General features: G+C 39.4%; 1 pseudogene; it reads left to right on the plus strand.

Moving 5' to 3' along the window:
* The first annotated feature begins 3,508 nt into the window (after positions 1 to 3,508).
* On the plus strand, positions 3,509 to 4,377 carry LOC138155705 (SUZ RNA-binding domain-containing pseudogene; annotated as a pseudogene).
* The last annotated feature ends 4,044 nt before the right edge of the window (positions 4,378 to 8,421 follow it).

Consider the following 8,421-nt stretch of genomic DNA (forward strand, 5'->3'; position numbering starts at 1 on the left):
ATCCCAAAAAGAAAACTCCTAGGAATATTATAGCCAGGTTCTGGAATTCCCAGATTAAGGAGAAAATTTTACAAGCAGCCAGGAAGAAACAATTTGAATATTGTGGAACCACAATCAGGATAACCCAGGATCTGGCAGCTTCTACACTGAGGGATCGAAGGGCCTGGAATGTGATATTCCGGAGGTCAAGGGAGCTGGGATTAAAACCAAGAGTCACCTACCCAGCAAAACTGAGTATCATGTTTCAGGGGAAAATATGGTCATTCAGTGGAATACAGGACTTTCCAGCATTCTTGCTGAAAAAACCAGAGTTGAATAGAAAATTTGACATTCAGATACAAGAAGCAAGAGAAGCATGAGAAGGTAAACAGGGAAAAGAAATCATAAGCCACTTATCAAAGTTGAACTATTAACATTCCTACATGGAAAAAAAATAATTGTAACAGATGAAACTTTTCTCAGTATGAAATAGCTGAAGGAAATACACACACACACACACACATATATGTGTGTGTCTGTATTGGAGGGTATACAGGCGTATGAATACATATGTGAATGTATGTATATAGAATTACAGGTATACATAGATAGAGGGCACAGGACCAATTTAACAAGAAGGGATGATACTTAAAAGGTGAAATTAAGAGGTGAGAGAAGAATATAATGAGAGGAGATGGGAAGAGACAGAATGGGGTAAACTATCTCATATAGAAGATGCAAGGGAAAATGGTTACAATGGAGGGAAAGAATAGGAAGGGAATGGGTCAACCTTATTACCATTGAATTTGGCTTGAGGAGAGAATGAAATACACACTAAATAGAGTATCTCACCCTCCAGAAGAGTAGGAGTGGAAGGGGATGAGAGGGAGGATGATGGAAGGGAGGGCAGGCTGGGGGGGAGGGAAGTTGGAAGCACCCACTTTTGAAAAGGGATGGGATCAAAGTAGAGAATAGAACAAGTGGGAGGTGGGATAGGAGGGAGGGAAATATAGTTAGTCTTTTACAATAAATCTACTATGTTATTGTTTTGCATTAGCCTCACATATACAATCTATACTGAACTGCTTATCTTCCCAGTAAGGGTGGATGACAAGGGAGGAAGGGAGTGAATCTGGAATTCAAAGTTTTAAAATCAAATATACATATATACATATATATATATATACTATTATTAATACTATTTTACATGTAATTGGGAAATAAGATATACAGGCATTGGGGCATAGAGACCCACTGCAAAAGTCGAAAGGGGCATCGGAGAAAATATGGGAGAGAGCAGATTGGAGGAGGGGATATCCTGTGGGACTGCTATTTTGGGGCGGTGGGTAGGGAAAAAATGGGGAGAAAATTTGTAACTCAAAATCTGGCAGAAATGAATGATGTAAATCAGAAGTTAATAAAGCATTTGAAAAATGAGAAAAAGAAAAAAGGGAAAAAAGGAAAGAAAGGGAGAGGGAGGGAAAAGGATTAAGATAGAAGAAAACATGAGCTGAAAATGACAAAAGGAGAAAGAATGAGGAAGAGAACAGAAAGGTGGCAGAGGGAGAATGGAACAGAAAGGAGCAAGAAAAGATGGGAAGGATAGAGGAAAGGCAGTGAGATAGTGAGAAACAGAATAATAAAGGGAGTAATAAGGATGGAGAAAAAGGCAAGTAGAAGAAAGGAGAGGAAGGTGTATGAGAAGGCAGATAGTTAGTGAAAGATAGAAAAAATGGGAGGAGAGAGGAGAGAGCAACAATATAATAATAATGTGTCTATTAGGATTCTATGAATTATCTCCAAGCTTCACACTCAATTACTGGCCACTCCAACCTCAAGGTAGATTAAAGACTAGGGCCAGTTTTTCCTTCAGACCATCTGGTGAGACTCCAGGCCCTTAAACCAGAGAACTAATATGGTAACATTTATTCCAGCAGATGCCTGTGTGAGCAACTCATCCTTTTTAAAATTGCATGCAACCATCTTGATAATACCCAGTGGCAGGGAATTTGACAGGTTAATATATACTGTATGAGAACATTTTTCCCTCTATACATTCTAAAAAGGCTGCATCAGCGATCTCATTGCTTCAGGGCATAAGCTGAAGGGAGGAGGCAGTTGCTCTTTGGTGTTTTTTAACCACTAGTTATTTTCCATTGCTCTATCATTGGAGATCTTATACCACATGGGCTGGCTAGCTCAAATCTGTCATAGGACCATAAAACCTATATATAACTTCTGGGGTGAAAGTCAGTTGACAATTGCATACCACAAACAAGTCAGAGCCTATGGTATGAGCTGGGTAAGTATCAATACACTACTAGGAAAGAGGGTAGAAACATCAATAAGGGTGTCCTACTGATGGTAGGCCAGTGTTATTTTCATATATAAGGATGAAGAATAACACGTATTTTGAAGTAGATTACTAATCTTTCCCACCAGGATTATTGAGTGAATCAAACGAGATTGTTTCAACATTTTCAAAAGAGCATACATCTTAAGATCATAGATCTTGAGCAAGAAGGGACCTTGGAGTTCATCTATAGTACATTGTTACCATAAAGTGATATATAAATGTCAGCTATCATCATTTCCCTTTTATATATGAGAAAATGGAGTCTTAGAAAACTTAAGTGATTTGACCATTATTACAGGCTTCATAAGTATCTGAGCTTGGACCTGAGTTTAGGTCTATTAACTGCAAGTCCAGGGCTCCCTCTTCATTTTGATTCCTTCAATTTGAAGAAGGTACCATAACCTACCTTTACCTATAAAGTTAATTTCTTGCACCATGGATTATTGACATCTCTTGGACATAAAATAACTGTTGAGAAACAGTTCGGAATGTAAGATATGTAGAAAAAAATCACAGTTATTGGTCAAGGAATTGATTTTTAATTTGAACGAAAAAAAGCTCATAATTTGACTCTTATGAAAAATTGAACTGTTATAAAAATCACCAATTGAAATGCAATGCAAAAAAGCCTTATTTTCACTGTTAAGGCAGAGTTAAAGCACATTTCATAGGCAAGGAGTTTAAAAAATAAAATCCCTAGGGCAGCCAGGTAGCACAGCCAGTAAGAGCACCAGCTCCGGCTCCAGTGTCGGGATGACCTGGAGATCGAATCCTGGGCTCAGACACTTAGCCACCCAGAAACACCTGGCCGTGTAACCTTGAGCAAGTTACTTAACCCGGATTGCTTTATAAAATAAAATCCCCTGCAATTTTCATAGATTTCCATGACATGGCTATGTTGGACTTGAAAATTGTCCTTTTCCTTCCAACTCTCCCCTAGTTCCCATCAACTGTGCCCACTAAAAAGCCTTCTGACAACAAGAATGCTTGCTCTCTTTTGACTTAGAATGTCATCTTAACCCACTTCATGCACAAAGAAGATACCTGTTGTGAGATTTCCCTAATAAGTCCAAGATCTTGGCCTGTAGCTGAGGCGTGCCGCCAGCGCGCGTGGGGGGGGGGGGGGGGGGGGGGGGGGGGTGGGGGGGCGGGGAGTGGAGGGGGGGTTGGGAAGCGGCGAGTAAGATGGAAGATGAGGAGGTCGCTGAGAGCTGGGAGGAGGTGGCCGACAGTGGGCAGGAAATCTACGTCTCCTCCCAAAGTGCCCATCATTATTCAGGACGATAGCCTTCCCTCTGGACCCCCTCCTGAAATACGGGTCCTCAAAAGGCCCACGAGCAACGGGGTTGTCAGTAGCCCCAACTCTACCAGCAGGCCAGCCCTCCCTGTGAAGTCCTTGGCCCAGCGTGAGGCAGAATATTCCGAGGCCCGGAAACGGATCCTGGGTAGTGCCAGCCCTGAGGAAGAGCAAGAGAAGCCCATCCTTGACAGGCCAACCAGGATCTCTCAGCCTGAAGACACCAGACAGCCCAATAATGTGATCAGGCAGTCCCTGGGTCCTGATGGTTCACAAGGCTTCACGCAGCGCAGATAAATGTGGGTGCGAGTGGATGCCGCCACCACCTCCCCCACCACCACCAGGGTCGTCCGCCACGGGTTGCACTGCCGTGGCGGGCAGCTGGACTTGAGCAGAGGGAACGACCTGATTTACTTGCACTGTGATCCCCTTTGCTCCGCCCACTGTGACCTTGAACCCCATGCACTGTGACCCCCGACCCCCTCCTCCCACTGTTATTGGCACATCGACAAGGGCTGTCCCGAGTCGCTGTAAAAGGAGAAGGTGGGGGCATGAGGTGGGTTGGGGGGCCCACCGCAGACTCAGAGCGGAGAGTCAGATGGTGCCACTTGGGGTGAAGCCAGTGCCAGCAATAACAGTTTATCATGCTCATTAATTTGGGATTTCAAAACACAAATGGGAATGCCCCCAAACGTGCATGTGTTCATCGCTTAAATAGCAAGTTCCATTTGAAAAAAAAAAAAAAGTCCAAAATCTTTCCTTAAGAGATAAAACCAGTTCCAAGGGCCATCTCCAGGCATCCTGATCTATATATCAGACCAACTGGACCCAGATGGTTCTGGAGAAGAAAGTGAGACTAGTGACTTTGTGCAGCCATTCCTCACTTAAATCCAATTAGCTTGCATGTCATAGCATTATCTCTCTGAAGTCATGTTCTTCTTTGAGAAGGAAAGGCAAACAACAATAACAACACCAGCTCCAAAATTCATTTTGAAAACCACAAAATCTCCAAACTGGAAGACACCTTGGAGCCCACTGAGCAATCTAGTTTAATTCAAATCTGTACAGAAATCACTCCATCAATACCCATAATAAGTTGGCATCTAGCCTCCATTTGGAGACTTACAATCTTGGGGAATTCACTTCCTCCAAAGGTAGTGAAACAGTTCTAAAATCGACAAGGAATTTTGGTAGTTTCTTCCAGTATATATTCGTTTGAATACATGTTTTTAAGACGATAATAGATGATCCTGAGCTTATCATTTATATCTGTATCCAAATAGCCTTATTATTGGCAGTCTCCATAGACTTTGAACCAACTGGCCAAAAGTTTGTGCCTGTCACTCACCATGAGATCCAATCTGATATATAACTGTACAACTAGTATCTGTCATCTTTATTGTGTTATTTATCAAACATGTTCTTGAATGATTGGTTATCTCTGATACATCTGACATACTTTATCAGAAGTCTTCATAAATCTTGTGATTGCACAAGGATGATTTGCCATCCTAAGATGTATTTTGACATGTTTTGCCATGACACTATGCAAAAGTTCCAAGGCAGTTTTACAGTCTTCCTTATTTATTCATTCAGCAAAAATTATTATTTTCTTTTACATGGTAGGTGCTATGCACAACAATGGGGATATGGGTTGTTTTAAAGAGAAGGAGTGAAGGGTATGACTTTTGCCCTGGGAGCTTGCATTCTGCTAGAGAGGATACATATGATACAATGTAACATGTTGTTGGTAAGAAGTGTTCCAAGAAAAATATTCTAGGATAATTTAAAGAGAAAGAGAGAACACACCTTTTGGGGGCAGGGAAGAGAGGTAAAGCAAATCAGGGAAGGCTTTACTAAAGAAATGGCATTTGAGCTATACTTACTTGGAAGAAAATGAATGCTAAAAAGCAGAGATAACAAAAACAATGAAATACATTTGTTGAATACTGTATGGCTTAGAAAATGCTCTTTAAAAAGCCTTATAAAGTAAACAGTATGAGGAACAAGTTCAATCTAGGCTTACAACTGGTGATAGCCAGAAGAAATTTAAAGAGTCTAGAGATGCCAGGTTGGATTGAGGGAGTAGTTAGCAGTCTTGTTTTCTGGATTCATTGAAACACATAGCCATTGAAGGAGAAAATTGTGAATAAGGCTAGAAATATAGGTTGGAACCAGATTATGGAGCACTTAAAGTGCCAAGCTAAGGAGGAGGTATCTGAGAGCTACCAAAAGAAATAGAGAGCCATTGAAGATGTTTTGACAGGAGACTGAACTAATCAAACTATATCTTAGGAAGATAATTCTGGAAGCTCTGAATGACAGATTGGAGAAAAGAAAAAAAATGGAGACAGAGAAACAATTTAAGAGACTAGAGCTGATAAGACCTCGAACTAAGGCTGATTCTGTGATTGAAGAAAAGAGACAAACGTTAGAGATGTCGTGGAGGTAAGACAGTCAATGACATTTGGCAAATGATTGGTTGTAAATGATGAGAGAGAAGAAATAGTCAAGTTCATTTCAATCTAATTTAATAAATATTTTTTAAGTATATAAGGAATTCTGTTAGGTCATGGAAATAAAAAACATAGAAAATGAAAAGTCTCTGTCCTCAAGGAACTTACATTATCAAGTAAACAATATCACCATCAATAACATTTATATAGTATTTTAAAGTTTGTAAAGTGTCTTTAATATGTTACTTTGTGTGATCCTTACAGTAAGTATGTGAGGTAGATTCTACTATTATACTCATTTAATAGATGAGGAAACTGAGGCTGAGAATGATTAAGTAACTTGTCTTGGGTCATACAGCAAGGATCTAAGGCAAAATTCAAATTCTGACTTCCTGACCTTAAGTCCATTATTCTATCTACTGTGTTAATTTAGTTGCTTCTAACTGGGAGATACAACAACCACACAAGTAAAGAACTTCAAGTTTTATTAATATAATATGATATAACATGACATGATATAACATAATATAACAACATAACATAGTATAATATATAATATGATATGAAAACTAATGACATTTCAGTAGGGAAAGAATGCTAGTAGCAGGAGGTACGGATCAAGAGAGGATTTGTATAGATTTGACATCTGGGCTGTGTTTTATAAGAAGCCAGGGATTCTAGGAGCTGGGAATAAGATGGGAATGCAGTATAGATATGGTATACTATTTATTGCAAGTGCACGGAGGCAAGGAATAAGTTATTATATATGGAGAATAGCTAGAAGGTCAGTTTAACCTTTGACCCAACAGAGTGCCTATGGAGGGAAAAATATGAACCAAACTAGAAAACTGAGTGGGAACCAGACTTTAGGTACTTTAATTGTCAGGCTGAGAATAGCTTGACCTGAAGGCAATAGGGAACCATTGAGGATTTTTAAGAATGGGGAGTTGACAAGGTGAGATCCATTTTTTAGAAATATCAATTTGGCAAGCTATTTGGATGCTTTCAAAAGGAAGAGAATGAAGGTAAGGAGACTGGATAAAGAAACCTTTGAACCTCCATGTCTGATTAAATGGCACCTTTCAGCTCTAAATCAATGATGTTATACTCACATTTTTCTTAATCAGTGTCTGCTGTCATTTTACCATCTGCTCCCTCTTTCTTCTAGGTTATTGGTACATTATAAATTGACTACCCTTTAATAAGTGAATGTTAAATGACAAAATTGTACTTCATTGGAACTAATGGTGACAAGGCTATACCTCATCTTGCGTATTAGCTCTACAACATTCTTTCAAATCTATGGATCCTGTTTGCTCGTGGACAAAGCATCGAGTACAAATTCGAGTATCGAGTACAAATGGACCCCTTGGACTGGATGTCATATTGCGATGTCCAATGACCTCAGAGTCATTGAACTAGCACATTGTATGAAAATAATGAGTTAAATAGTCCTTATCCTTATTGCACTGATAAAGGACAGCCACATAGAGAATGAGGTTGATGTGAAAAGAAGACTGCTTTTTATCAGGCTTCCCAGAGAAGGTATAAGTTGTTTATTCCCATAGATAAATAAACAACTGAAGGAAAGTTAACATCTGGGAGGAAAGTTCCTCCAGGATGTAACAGATGTATTCCAACAACCAAACATATCCTAGGAACTTTTTAGGATTTAATTACTTGGCAATGTGTTTGATTTGAAGGATAAAGTGTAAAGAGGGAAGTACACTGCAGATTCCTTGAGCCTGAAAATTGAAATACAGTTGCAGTTTGTCATCAGTTACATGCTGACATTTCTACAGGCTCAGAGGTTAACTACTAAAACCTAGCTCATACTATGGCAAATATAGAGTAGCGAAACACACATTTTTTTTTTTTTGTCCAAAAGCCTGGGGGAGGGGTAACAACAACAACTAAGCCTAATACATAAACTCTTTCCTGTTACCATTTCCCAGAATTCTTATCACTAGGAACATTCTCATCCCAGGAGGGACAAATTACTGGAGCTTGTAATTATTTGCAAATTGAGAGATGAAACAACTTTATCTTTTTTATGTCTAACTTTCATTAGGATTGTGACATCTATTTTACTGACTGAAACAGTTTTCACACTCAAAGGTACACACACCAGATATTGGTTATTTCCTAACTGTATACCTGCAATTCTTATAGCTGTCACCAGATGGTGCTGCTGTAAATTAGGCTGTATAAGCTAGGCAGAAAAGCTTCACCTCAAGGTATGAATTAAAAAAAAAAATCTTCCCCAAAAGATTTAGTCAACAATCATTTATTAAGTACCTATTATGTGTTGTCATGACATAATATACTTTCCT

This window comes from Petaurus breviceps, unplaced genomic scaffold, assembly GCF_028583685.1.
Source record: "Petaurus breviceps papuanus isolate PSGF00001 unplaced genomic scaffold, PetGlider_PUasm1.0 98, whole genome shotgun sequence".
Taxonomy (NCBI): domain Eukaryota; kingdom Metazoa; phylum Chordata; class Mammalia; order Diprotodontia; family Petauridae; genus Petaurus; species Petaurus breviceps.